Raw genomic sequence first — 14669 nt, forward strand, 5'->3', positions numbered from 1 at the left:
ACAATATCTTGGCTATATATACGGACAGTGTTGAGCAGCGATTCTATTTCAGATGATGTTTTTCCATACAGCTTCAGATCATCCATATAAAGGAGGTGGGATAGTCTGGCAGATGTTTTTGATGTTTGATAGCCATGTCCTGAGTTATTCAGTATTGTTGACAGAGGAAACAGTGCAATAACAAATAGTAATGGTGATAATGAATCTCCTTGAAATATTCCTCTCTTGATATTAACCTCTCCCAGCCTCTCACCATTGATCTGCAACTGTGTCTTCCATTGTGCCATCGATCTTTGCACAAATTTTCTGATGTTTCTACTGACTCCTGTTATTTCTAGGCACTTTATTATCCAATCATGTGGCAGAGAGTCAAATGCCTTTTTGTAGTCAATCCATGCCACATTCAGGTTGGTCTTCCTTCTCTTGCAGTTTTCCAAGATCATTTTGTCTATTAGGAGTTGATCTTTTGTTCCTCTGCTATTGGGGCGGTTTCCTTTCTGCTCAGGTGGAAAGAGATTGTTTTCAACTAGATGCTGTTGCACTGCATCAGCTACTACACCAGTTAGTAATTTGAAAGTTGTTGGTAAGCAGGTAATTGGCCTGTAGTTACCTGGTGTTGCCCCTTTTGCTGGATTTTTCATTATTAGGTAGGTTTTCCCAGTTGTTAGCCACTTTTCAATTTCTCCTCCTTGTAGTATATTGTTGAACTGTTTGGCAATGAGTGGGTGTATAACAGTTAGATGTTTCAACCAAAACCCATGCAGTTCATCTTCACCTGGTGCTGACCAATTTTTGATTTTCTTTGCTCTTTTTTCTACCATTTTTGTTGTTATTACTAGTTCTTTCATTTCAACTTCTGTTTTATTTGCATCCACCTCTTTTAACCAAGCCGCATCCTTGTTGTATTTCTTTGGGTTATCCCATATCTGCTTCCAGAACTGCACTGTTTCTTCCTTGTCAGGTACTGACTGATTCCTTGCAGTTTCTCCATTGATGGATTGGTAGAAACGTTTCTGATTGGATTGAAATTGGAGGTTCTGCCTATAGTTTGCAATTCGAGCTTCATATCTACTGATTTTCCTGGCTATAGCTGTTATTTGTTGCTTTATTATTTCCAGTGCTTCCTTGATCTTCCTTGTTTCTAAGTGGTATTTCTTGATTAGGTATTCTTTGGTCTTCTTGTTCTTCAGCTTCTTTTCTTTCATCTGTTCTAGCTTGCTTGCATGTGATCTTAACTTGCTGATCTTATTTTCTAGTCTAACCTTCCATTTTTTATTATTATTATTATTATTATTATTATTACTACTACTACTACTACTACTACTACTACTACTACTACTACTACTACTACTACTACTAAAATGTTCTTGGGACTTGGACCTGCTGGTTTGGAGAGAAAAGCATTGAAGTTGAAAAAGTTCACCTTTTTCAAAAACATTTCCAAAAGTCCAGAAGTTGTGGGTGCTCCATCACTGGAACTCTTCAAAAACAGATTGGACAACCATTTGTCTGAAATGGTAGTGGTTTCCTGCCTGAGCAAGGGCTTAGACTAGAAGACCTCCATAGTCCCTTTCAGCTCTGTTGTTTTGTAAAATATTTGTAGGGATCCAGATTGGGGAACCTCATAAACAACCTGAGTTTTAAGGAGATGAATGATGTGTAATAATATATGATGCAATAGCACATATAATGCATATGATACAAAAAATGGAACAATGGAATAACGATGGTGTGAGTGCTTGATCACTGGAGGTTTTTAAGAAGAGACTGGACAATCATTTGTCTGAAATGGTACAGGGTCTCCTGCTTGAGCAGGGGGTTGGACTACATGACTTCCAAGGTCCCTTCCAACACTGTTAATTTATGTTCTATGTTTTATCTTCAGGCCACACTGGGTGGATTCATCAACTTGGAGCTTGTTGGTCTGTACCTTGTATTTATATTGCCTGCTATATTGGCTAAGACAGGGGTAGGCAACCTTGGCTCTTTTATGACTCGTGGACTTCAACTCCCAGAATTCCTGAGCCAGCCACGCTGAGGGGAAAGGGAGAGGTTTCCAATCTGAGCCATGCTGGCTCAGGAATTCTGGGAGTTGAAGTCCACGAGTCATAAAGCAGCCTAGGCCTAGGCCAGAGGTAGGCAACCTTGGCTCTTTTATGACTCGTGGACTTCAACTCCCAGAATTCCTGAGCCAGCATGGCTCAGCTTGGAAACCCTTTCCCCTCAGCATGGCTGGCTCAGGAATTCTGGGAGTTGAAGTCCACGAGTCATAAAAGAGCCAAGGTTGCCTACCTCTGGCCTGGGCCTAGGCTGCTTTATGACTCGTGGACTTCAACTCCCAGAATTCCTGAGCCAGCATGGCTCAGCTTGGAAGCCTCTCCCTTTCCCCTCAGCGTGGCTGGCTCAGGAATTCTGGGAGTTGAAGTCCATGAGTCATAAAAGAGCCAAGGTTGCCTACCCCTGGTCTAAGAGAACCAGTGATGAAGGCACCAAGTTAGAAACTGGGCAATTGTGAGTTCTAGTTCTGCCCTAGACAATCTGGGATACTTGGGAACAATCCCTCTCTCTCAGCCTAGGAAAAGGGTAAGGGCAACCAATTTCTGAAATCTTGCCATGAAATCTGCAGGGATGAATTTATTTCAGGTGAATGGTTATCCAATCTCTTTTTAAAAACTTCCAGTGATGGAGCACCCACAACTTCTGAAGACAAAGCATTTCACTGGTCAATTGTCCTCACTGTCAGGAAATTTCTCCTTCATTTCAGGTTGCTTCTCTCTTTGATTAGTTTCCATCCATTGCTTCTTGTTCTGCCTTCAGGTCCTTCGGAGAACAGGTTGACCCCCCTCTTCTTTATGGCAGCCCCTCAAATATTGGAAGACTGCTATCATATTACCTCTAGTCCTTCTCTTCATTAAACTAGACAGACCGAATTCCTGTAACCGTTCTTCAAATGTTTTAGCCTCCAGCCCACTAATCATCTTTGTTGCTCTTCTCTGCACTCTTTCTAGAGTCGCAACATCTTTTTTGTATCATGATGACCACAATATTCCAAGTGTGGTCTTACCAAGACATTATACAGAGGTATTAATACTTAATAATAGTAGTAAAGTTGGAAGGTACCTTGGAGGTCATCTAGTCCAACCCCCTGCTCGGGCAGGAAACCCTACACCATTTCGGACAAGTGGCTGTCCAGTCTCTTCTTAAAAACTCCCAGTGTTGGAGCATTTACTGCTTCTGGAGGCAAGCTGTTCCACTGATTAATTGTTCTCACTGTCAGGAAGTTTCTCCTTAGTTCTAGGTTGCTTCTCTCCTTGATTAGTTTCCACCCGTTGCTTCTTGTCCTGCCTTCAGGTGCTTTGGAAAATAGCTTAATTCCCTCTTCTTTATGGCAGCCCCTGAGATATTGGAATACTGCTATCATGTCCCCCCTTGTCCTTCTCTTCGTTAAACTAGACATACCCAATTCTAGCAACCGTTCCTTATATGTTTTAGCCTCCAGTCCCCTAATCATCTTTGTTGCTCTTCTCTGTACTCTTTCTAGAGTCTCAACATCTTTTTTACATCGTGGTGACCAAAACTGGATGCAGTATTCCAAGTGTGGCCTTACCAAGGCATTGAAGAGTGGTATTAATACTTCACGTGATCTTGATTCTATCCCTCTGTTAATGCAGCCTAGCACTGTGTTGGCCTTTTTGGCAGCTGCAGCACACTGCTGGCTCATATTTAGGTGATTGTCTACTAGGACTCCGAGGTCCCTCTCACAGTTACTACTATTGAGCATGGTGCCACCTATGCTGTATTTGTGCATTTGGTTTTTCATGTGATTTTGATTCTATCCCTCTGTTAAGGCAGCCCAGGACTGTATTGGCTTTTTTGGTGGCTGTAGCATGCCGCTGGCTCATATTTAAGTGATTGTCCACTAGAGCTTCAAGATGACATGATTGACATTTGCTAAGAACACTTCAAAGTCAGCCTGTTTCCACCTGTGCCTGTCCATGGGTCTGCAACTGGAACTCTAGAAATTCCCATCAACGTGGACAAAGGAATTATTGGTTGAGAATTCCAGGAACACTCCAAATCCAAACACATCTAAATGTATTCCATTTAACTATACATTTCTATAGTTATCCATGCCATCAGCCCTGATCTCAAGGTCATTTATATCTGCTTACAGACCTCTAAATCTGATGAGGGAAAGTCTCTCTTCTTGAGTATCCTGCATTTATTTCCTTCCTTCCTTCCTTCCTTCCTCCCTCCCTCCCTCCCTTCCTTCTTCCCCTTTCTCCCTCTCTCCAGTCCTTCCCTCCCTCCCTTCCTTCTTTCTTCCCTTCTCCCTCTCTCCAGTCCCCCCTCCCTCCCTTCCTTCCTTCTTTCTTCCCTTCTCTCTCTCTCGTCCCTCCCTCCCTTCCTTCTTCCCCTTTCTCCCTCTCTCCAGTCTCTCCCTCCCTTCCTTCTTTCTTCCCTTCTCTCTCTCCCTCTCCCCTTTCTCCCTCTCCCTCTCCCTTCTTCCCCTTTCTTCCCTCTCTTCTCCCTCCCTCCCTCCATTTCTCCTTTCCTTCAGTCCCTCCCTCCCTCCCTTCCTTCTTCCCCTTTCTCCCTCTGTCCAGTCCCTCCCTCCCTCCCTTCTTTCTTCCCTTCTCCCTCTCTCCAGTCCATCCCTCCCTTCTTTCTTCCCTTCTCCCTCTCTCCAGTCCCTCCCTCCCTTCTTTCTTCCCTTCTCCCTCTCTCCAGTTCCCTCCTCCAGTTCCCTCCCTCCTTCTTCCCTTCTCCCTCTCTCCAGTCCCCCCTACCTCCCTTCTTTCTTTCTTCCCTTCTCCCTCTCTCCAGTCCCTCCCTCCCTCCATTCCTCCCTTCCTTCAGTCCCTCCCTCCTTCCCTTCCTTCCTTCTTTCTCCCTTCTCCCTCTCTCCAGTCCCTCCCTCCCTCCCTTCTTCCCCTTTCTCCCTCTCTCCAGTCCCTCCCTCCCTCCCTCCCTCCTTCCTTCCTTCCTTCCTTCCTTCCTTCCTTCCTTCCTTCCTTTCTTTCTTTCTTTCTTTCTTTCTTTCTTCCCTTCTCCCTCTCTCCAATCCCTCCCTCCCTTCCTCCCTTCCTCCCTCTCTCCTTTCCTTCCCTCCTTCCTTCCCGTATAATGCTTTCTTTTGCAAAACCCTTACTTGACAGTTAAGAGCCCTTATGCAGCTATGCCTCCTCCAAAGGCTTTTCTCAATATATCCAGCTTCCCTTCTCCTTCTTGCCCAGGAGGGCCATCAGGCTAAGAGCCCAAGGACCTTCCAAGCAAATAGTTTTTCTTGCAAAATTTCCTTGAGCACCAGCCTTTGCTCAACCATTTCCTTCTCCTCCCGGTGTCATTTTGTCATTTCCAGAACTGAAGCTGCACCTCAACAAAAGCAGTCAGACGTGGAAAGCATGCTCAGAGGAGGCCATTCGTGCCTGGCTCAGTAGAAAGATAAATGTCAGATTTCTTCAGACTGGTGCTTTATGGAACCTGGTGCTTTGCAATTCTTATCCTGGCCGGGGATTATGTCCTTTGTAGTCCCAGCACAACTGCAGCTGGAGCACCGAGTTAGAGAAAGCCAGATTAATAATATGCCAGAATATGTTGGAATTGGGAAATCTTTATGCAAAACTACATTATTCACCATCTATCTTGAAATGAGGATGCTTTAGGAATGGTCCATGTTCCCCACCAAGGCTCTGTGCCTGGCAATTTAAAGTTTCCCTTGTAACTGGGCTGGAGAACTGAAATGTGGTTGCATATTCTTTGCTATTTAATAAACTTAAATGCGTGCCTTCCACCTTTCACCCCAGCCCCTGGTTCCCAACCCCGTAGGGAAATCAGAAGTAGCGAATGGGAAGTTCCATCCTGAATAGGAAGAAGGAAGAAAGAAGAAGGGAAAAGAAGAAGAGGAGGAGGAGGTGGAGGAGGAAGAGGAAGAGAAAGAGAAAGAAGGAGGAGGAGAAGAAAGGAAGAAGAGGAAGAGGAAGAAGAGGAAGAGGAGGGAAAGGAAGAAAAAGAGGAAGAAGAAGGAAGGAAGGAAGAAGAGGAAGAGGAGGAGGTGGAGGTGGAAGAGGAAGAGGAGGAGGAGGAGGAAGAGGAAGAGAAAGAGGAAGAAGAAGAAAAAGAAGAAGAAGAAGGAAGAAGAAGGAAGAAGAGGAAGAGGAAGAAGAAGAGGAAGAAGAAAAAAGGAAGGAAGAAAGGAAGAGGAGGAGGTGGAAGAGGAGGAGGAGGTGGAAGAGAAAGAGAAAGAGGAAGAAGAAAAAGAAGAAGAAGGAAGAAGAGGAAGAGGAAAAAGAAGAAGAAAGAAGGAAGGAAGAAGAGGAAGAGGAGGAGGAGGAAGAGAAAGAGGAAGAAGAAGAAGAGGAAGATGAAGAAGAAGAGGAAGAAGAAAGAAGGAAGGAAGAAGAGGAAGAGGAGGAGGTGGAAGAGGAGGAGGAGGAAGAGAAAGATGAAGAAAAAGAAAAAGAAGAAGAAGGAAGAAGAAGAGGAAAAGGAAGAAGAAGAGGAAGAAGAAAGAAGGAAGGAAGAAGAGGAGGAGGAGGAGGAGGGGGAGAAGGAGCAATGGTGGGATTCAGCCAGTTCGCACCACTTTGGCAGAACCGGTAGCTAATTTTTTGTTGCCCAGGCCCAGAACGGACTTCCGGAAGCGGCATCCACACAAAGAACTGGTTGTTCCCCTATTTGAATTCCACCACCGAGGAGGTGGAAGGGACCTTGAAGCAGATTGGGGCAGCTTTCTGCTTTTGTTAAGGAGAAGTCTGCTTCGTACATTGGGTGACTTTGTGAAACAGCTGATCAAGACTATGCAGATTTTCAAACTGTTATTCAAAAATAAAGACATTCAAAAATAGACTGGACAGCCATTTGACTAGGATGGAATAAGGTCTCCTGTCTTGAGCAGGGAGGTGGACTAGAAGACCTTCAAAGTCCCTTCCAGCCCTGGGATTCTATGTTTTATGATTTTTTTGGAACCACTTTGCTTATGTAGAAATGAGATGGCTTAGTTTAGCACAGGGGTAGGCAACCATGGCTCTTTTATGACTCGTGGACTTCAACTCCCAGAATTCCTGAGCCAGCCTGGCTCAGCTTGGAAACTTCTCCCTTTCCCCTCAGCGTGGCTGGCTCAGGAATTCTGGGAGTTGAAGTCCACGAGTCATAAAAGCCGAGGTTGCCTACCTCTGGCCTGGGCCTAGGCGCTTTATGACTTGTGGACTTCAACTCCCAGAATTCCTGAGCCAGCATGGCTCAGCTTGGAAACCTCTCCCTTTCCCCTCAGCATGGCTGGCTCAGGAATTCTGGGAGTTGAAGTCCACGAGTCATAAAAGAGCCAAGGTTGCCTACCTCTGGCCTGGCCTAGGCCGCTTTATGACTCGTGGACTTCAACTCCCAGAATTCCTGAGCCAGCATGGCTCAGCTTGGAAACCTCTCCCTTTCCCCTCAGCATGGCTGGCTCAGGAATTCTGGGAATTGAAGTCCACGAGTCATAAAAGAGCCAAAGTTGCCTACCCCTGGTTTAGCAAAAAATGAAAACACTTCTGAGAAAAACGTAGGGCTGAGTTACACCACAAACAGCCATTTGACTTTATTTCTCTTGAAAATGGAATTCATTTTATGCAAAAGCCTATTTTTAAAACATTTTACCAAACTGCCTTGTCCTAAACTAGCGATTTTTCATAATAAGGCAGGAAGCATCTGCTCACCGAGATCAGAAGAAGAGGGGAGAATTAAGATGATCCGAAGAAGATTAAGTGCCTTTCAGGGCAGTTGTTTATGGCAGATTTTTTTTTTTAAAAAAAGAATGTGAATTGATAGAAGAAGGGGAAAAATAAGCTCAAGATTTGTGAAACAAGGACAATTACTCCCAGGGGGGGCACATTGAAAACAGGCAAGCAGTTGCCATATCCAAACCTGTCTTGAAAAATCCAAGATAGCTGGAGAAAATACAGACATGCGGTATCTGAAGAAATTTGATTTTATATTTACTGGATGCAGAATAACAGAGTTGGAAGGGACCTTGGAGGCCTTCTAGTCCAGCCCTCTGCTCAAGCAGGAGACCTTCTATCATTCTACAACTTCTGAAGGCAATTTGTTTTTCACTGGTTGATTGTCCTCACTGTCAAGAAATTTCTCCTTAATTCCAGGTTGCTTCTCTCTCTAGTTAGTTTCCATCCATTGTTTCTTGTCTTCCCTTTTGGTGCTTTTGATGATAGGTTTGTGGGAAGTCAGCCTCCCCCCAGAGAAGGAAATGTTAAAAGGGCAGAAAAATATATTTCCTCAAAGGATCTTAAAGAGGCAGAAAAGCATGCCCAGTTTTTCTTAATAGCCCCAGGTCTCCCTTCCCCCCCCCCAGCAGAAACCAGCTCTATAGAAATGCAGATGTAAATAATTCAGGAAGATTGGAAGCCCCCAGCTAGAAGATTAAGAAGACAAAGACACCTAAAATCTACATACCCCACCCAAAGTCTAACACAGGACATAATAGGATTAACACAGATACCAAAGGACACACTCAGACTTAGGTCAAAGTTCATGCCACAGGAACAACTCCAAACAAAAGGCTCCAGAGGGTATAAAAACCCATTCCCCACATGTGCTCAGCCTTTTTTTCCCCTCTTTCCAGCCAGAGTCATCTTCCTGTCTGGCTCTCCTCTTCAATAAAGTGCAACCTTCTTTCTAAAGCAGTCGCCATATTGTTAATCCCCAGCTTGGACTGAACCACAATGAAGACTTTTCCTTCAATAGGTTGACCCCCTTATATTTGTAGGAGCCTCTCAAATATTGGAAGACTGCAATCTTGCCACCCTAATTCTTATTTTGATTAAACTAGATTTTCCCAAATCCTGCAACAGTTTTTCATCTGTTTAGCCTGATCATCTTTGTTGCTCTTCTCTGCACTCTTTCCAGAGTCTCAACATCTTTTTTATAATGTGATATCATTTTATGATGATGACAATGTAGCTTTTTTTTTGCATGACAAATAATTCTGTATATTACATTCAGTTTAGGAGAATGTTCTGATTAAGCGTATGTTCTGATGTACCCCTGTATCCTGGATTTGGAAATTTAAGTCTCATCAGATATTTGCTTCTAAGAATGAAGATTGTTTCTACACAAACAGGAGAGTTAGAATATCTGAAGGTGCAAGAAAACTAGCTACCTATCTCTTCCTTCCAGACTGTGCATAATAACCTTGCTAACCACAGCATGTTGGGTACTTTATCAAATGCTTCCCTAAAATCAAGATATATTACATCTAGACCATTGCCACAATCTACTAAGGGAGTTACCTCACCCCAAAATGACAAAAAAAAATAATAATCTGAAAAAATATCTTCTTGGGAAAAAAACAATCTGGATTTCTGATAATTATTTTCAAGATGTTTACAGCTGTACCCTTTTATAATCTGTCATAGAATTTGCCTGGTGTTGGCTGTGTAATTCTTAGTTTAAGAAGGCTTCTTTGGGATGGTATAAATGTTTACCCTTCTCTGTTCATCTGGAACTTTCCAGAAATCCTTAAAGGGATTTACGCATCAAAAATTGGCCAGCCCTTTTGAAAGTTGCTTCAGTAGTCTAGCATGCAGGAATCTATCCCTAGAAGTTAAAATTCATGCAAGGAAAATAGAAAGTTCCTCATCACATTTCTATTCATTTTAGAATTTGGTTCTCTCCTTCATGCACACATATACACACAGGAACAAACGCATACACAAACTTATTTTTTTTAAAAACAAACCAAATAATAGGAGCTGGGTACCTCTGCTGTCTTGACATTTTGCTGTCTTCCTTGAGTAGCTGATAAACTAGTGTTTTCTTTTCTAGAACCTTTGTTCTTTTCTTTTAAACCCATTTAATCCTTTCAATATTCTATCTATCTTTTGCTAATTGAAATTCCTTTTGAGTTTTCACATCTCTTACTATGCAGCGGGCTGCAACGTACAGGTGAAGGACTATGACGTGAGGTCCTCAGAGTCTTGAGTCTTAAGTCGATGATGCTATACGTCTAGAGGCTCTTGGCACCATGAATTGATCTCACATAGTTTAGGAGAAACTGGTGCCTGTTGGTTCCATCACAATTTTCATTTGTGCGGTGGGGTCTTTGGTGCTCTCTGAGCTCAGTTGTTTTCCTGCAGACATTTAATTACCCAACTAGATCACATCATCAATGCTAGAAGGGAGTGGGGGTTTATGGGAAGGAGGAGGAAGAGGAGGAGGAGGAGGAGGAGAAGGAGGAGACAATCTTGGTACTCTTTAAGCTTGGTTTTTTTTCTTGCAGATGTTTCATTACCCAATTATCATTACCCACATCATCAGTGCTAGAAGGGAGTGAGGTTTATGGAGTGGAGGAGGAGGAGGAGGCAAAGGAGGAGGAAGAGGGGGAGGAGGAGGAGGAATGTGGGGTCCTTGGTGCTCTTTGAGCTTTGGATGTTTTCCTGCAGTTGTTTCATTACCCAGCTAGGGAATACCATTAGTACTAGAAGGGAGTAGGGTTTATGGAGAGGAGAAGGAGGAGAGCTATGGGGTCCTTGGTGCTCTCTGAGCGTGACTGTTTTCTTGCAGACATTTCATGACCCAATTAGGTAACATCATGAGTGCTAGAAGGGAGTGGGGTTTGTGGGAAGGAGGAAGAGAAGGAGACACCCTTGGTACTCTTTAAGCTTGTTTGTTTTCTAGCAGATGTTTCATTACCCAACTAGATCACATCATCAGTGCTAGAAGCGAGTGGGGCTTATGGAGTGGAGGAGGAGGAGGAAGAGGAGGGAGAGGAGGAGGAGGAGGAGGAGGAGGGAGAGGAGGAGGAGGACTGTGGGGTCCTTGGTGCTCTTTGAGCTTGGATGTTTTCCTGCAGTTGTTTCATTACTCAGCTAGGGAACACCATTAGTACTAGAAGGGAGTAGAGTTTATGGAGAAGAGGAGGAGGAGGAGGAAGAGGAGGAGGAGGAGGAGGAGGAAGAGGAGGAGGAGGAGTGGGAAGAGGAGGAGAGCTGTGGGGTTTTTGCTGCTCTCTGAGCTTGGTTGTTTTCTTGCAGACATTTCATGACCCAACTAGGTACCATCATCAGTGCTAGAAGGGAGTGGGGTTTGCAGAGTAGAGGCAGAAGCAGAAGAGGAATGTGGACTCCTCAGTGCTCCCTGAGCTTGGTTGTTTTCTCGCAGACATTTCATCATCCAGCTAGGTAACACCATCAGTGCTAGAAAGAAGGGGTTTGCAGAGAGGAGGAGGAGAACTGTAGGTGCTTCCTGAGCTTGGTGGTTTTCTTGCAGACATTTCATGACCCATATAGGTAACATCATCAGTGCTAGAAGGGAATGAGAATGGAGTTTTCTCCCTTAACTTCCAGCAGCTGATCGTAATTTGGTTCCTCGTTTGTAGAGATAGGGGTCAGGTAGAGGTTGTGAGCAACAAACTGCCCCTCCAAAGCCTGCATGCCTCTTCTCTCTACATGATCTCATCCATTCACATCGCCATGGTGATGTAGGGAAATACCCCAGGCTGGTACATGATATCACCTGGTTCACATGATATCAGCTAGGTTACATCAACAGGATGTGGCAGAAAACTGCTCCCTGGCTGGGCCTCCTAGCTGGTATATTCTTAAGGATTGGCAAGGGGTTTCACCAATAGAAATGCTGTTGCTATGCTGATGCCATGTTACTTTATGCTATTTGGAATACCTGTATAAAAAGCAATAAACACTGCTAAGGCAGTCAGTCATCTTTGCACCCTGCACCGACTGGTCGCTGATTAGATCACTCGTAGGAGTGAATCAACTTCTCTCTATCTTCTCGTGAAGTTCAGCTTCGTTCTCTCTTGTCTTCAGGAATCCCATTCTGAAGCTTTTCGCATAAAACTTCCGGTAGGACAGAATACGCGGTGACCCAAACATCTTTCAACTTCTTTCTTTTCTAGGTATTTTTACCATAGAGATATAGACCGCAGATAACAAAGGAAAACCTGAACATATTAACATAATCGCCTGCGTACTCTCTTCCTTAGTATCAAGAAAGTAGCTTTATGCATTTATGCATTGTTATTTATTGTTTGCAAGCATTATACTCCGGAAGTCACTGTGGCTTGCACTCCGCGCGAATCTATCAATCAGTGAAGCATTCTACTGTTCTTGTTTTCGCAGACTGAAAGGCACTTCTAAAATAATGGGGTAATTATACTACACATTTTATCATAGAAAAACCTAACCTTTGCATTTTGCTGCAGAAATAATTTGCATAATCCTCTGCTGCCTGAGTTCATTAATCAATTAAAATGTACAATGTTCCCTGTCACTTTCAATTGAGTGATGGTCCTAATAGAGAGCTGGTGTCAAAAACCGATGCTCCATTCTGGAGCTGTTTTGGGGGGGTTACTCAATCTGGACTGCAAAGCATTTTATGACCGCTAGATGGCAGCAAAGAGATATAGACAATTCTGTTCCTTTGAAGGCACCCTAGTGGGCATCTGGTGTTTTGCAATCCAGAAATGGTAGGCCTCAAGAGTGCAAACTGAAAAAATATCTGAAAAAATATCTGAAAAATACAGCTTGAAGCTTAACACCTCAAAAACCAAGATCATGGTCGTCAGCAAACAACCCGTTAATTTACCACCAATAAATTCAGAAGGAATACCACTAGAAAAAGTTGAAAGGATCATATACCTCGGTTCTAATTTACATGAAAGCTGGGACATGACCATTGAAGTAAAGACAAGGATAGAAAAAGCTCGGACAACATTCTTCAAAATGAAAAAGGTCTTCTGCAGTCACGATATAAGCCTAAGACTGAAAATCAGGCTTGTCAGATGCTATATTTTTTCTATCCTGCTCCATGGAGTAGAGAGTTGGTCTCTGACAGAAGGCCACCTGAAAAGACTAGAAGCATTTGAAATGTGGACTTACAGGGGGCTGTTACATAGAAGCTGGGTTGACAAGATCAGATATGAGGAGGTGATAAGCCGCCTGGGAAAGCCAAGGGAAATCATCAAAACAATTTAAAAACAAAAATTAGAATATTTCGGACATGTGATGCGACACCCAGAAAAATACGGCATACTCCATTTAATCCTCCAGGGAAAGATTGAAGGCAAACGAGGTCCAGACAGAAGAAGAACATCGTGGCTTCAAAATCTAAGGGATTGGTTTGGACAAAACTCAGCAGCACTTTTTCGTGCAGCTGCTGATAAAAACAGGATCGCCAACATGATCGCCAACATCTGATAATGGATATGGCAGAAGAAGAAGAAGAAGAAGAAGAAGAAGAAGAAGAAGAAGAAGAAGAAGAAGGAGAAGGAGAAGGAGAAGGAGAAGGAGAAGGAGAAGGAGAAGGAGAAGGAGAAGGAGAAGGAGAAGGAGAAGGAGAGTGCAAAGCACCCAACCCTTCCTTCCTCTCTCTCTCTCTCTCTCCCTCCCTCCCTCCCTTCTTTCCTTTTTCTCCTCCCTCCCTCCATTCCACTCCTTCCTCCTTTCCTTCCAATCTTCCTCCCTCCCTCCCTCCCTTTCCCCCCCCCCTATGGATACCCTTCTCAGCCAATGACTCTTTTAGCCATAACAAAAGAATTCCCTTTGGTGACTCATCGGGGATTTTGCCGGAGGGGTTGGGTAGGGGTGGGGAGAAGAAAAGGGGGTCATGCAAAGCCAGCCATGCACAAAATATGTGCCATGTGTTCCTCTGTATTTAGGTGTAGCTCAGCAAGTCAAGAATGTGCTTTGCTAAGCCTTTAGCAAGGTTACAACTGATCAGTTACACATATGGTTGGCACTGCTGATCGCATGCTGCATCAATCATATTCCCTTTTTGTTGTCATTGTCAAACACACACACAAACACACACACACACACACACACACACACACACACACATCCCACTCACATAGACTTTCTGCAAAAGATCCAAGGAGAAATAAGCCCCACGCTTGCTGGGTTTCCTCTGGGGTTTCCCTTCCCAGCCTTCAACATGAACTTCACTCAGACCCCCAATGACAAATCTTCCTGTAGAGTTTCTGTGTTTGTAACTGGCCTCCATCACTCTGACCTTTTCTGAAAAACCTCTGCAGATCACGTTTAAGGAACTTCCAGTTGTCCTTGGCCAGTTTGAGTGCAGGGAGTCCTCGATTTATGACCACAACGGAGCCCAAAATTGCTGTTGTTAAATTAGACCAGTGGTTCTCAACCTGTGGGTCAGGACCCCATTTGGGGTCAAACGGCCATTTCACGGGGGTCGCCAAACAAGGCTGTCTGCCATTTTTTCCCCCTTTTCTTTGGCCACGCCCCTGGCACCTAGTGATGTATAAGTGGTTGGAGGTCACCACAACATGGGGAACTGTATTATGGGGTCGCAGCATTAGAAAGGTTGAGAATCACTGAACTAGACAGTTGTTAAGTAACTTTTTGCTACATTTTATAACCCTTCTTCATTTAAAACGTTGATATAGGCACCCAGCTTCCAAATAACTCTGGGTACTCCTCTATCAAAAGTTAGAACAACATATAAAATTGATGTATACGGAGATTCTCAGTCATCCAGGGGAGGACAATTAATCAGTGGAACAGCTTGCCTTCAGAAGTTGTAGATGCTTCATGGCTGGAGGTTATTAAGAAGAGACTGGAGAGTCATCTGTCTGAAATGGTATAGGGTCTCCTGCTTGAGCAGGGGGCTGGACTACAAGACCTCCAAGATCC

This window comes from Crotalus tigris, unplaced genomic scaffold (genome assembly GCF_016545835.1).
Source record: "Crotalus tigris isolate CLP2741 ecotype Arizona unplaced genomic scaffold, ASM1654583v1 scf7180000018684.1183181, whole genome shotgun sequence".
In the NCBI taxonomy this organism is placed as follows: Eukaryota; Metazoa; Chordata; class Lepidosauria; order Squamata; family Viperidae; genus Crotalus; species Crotalus tigris.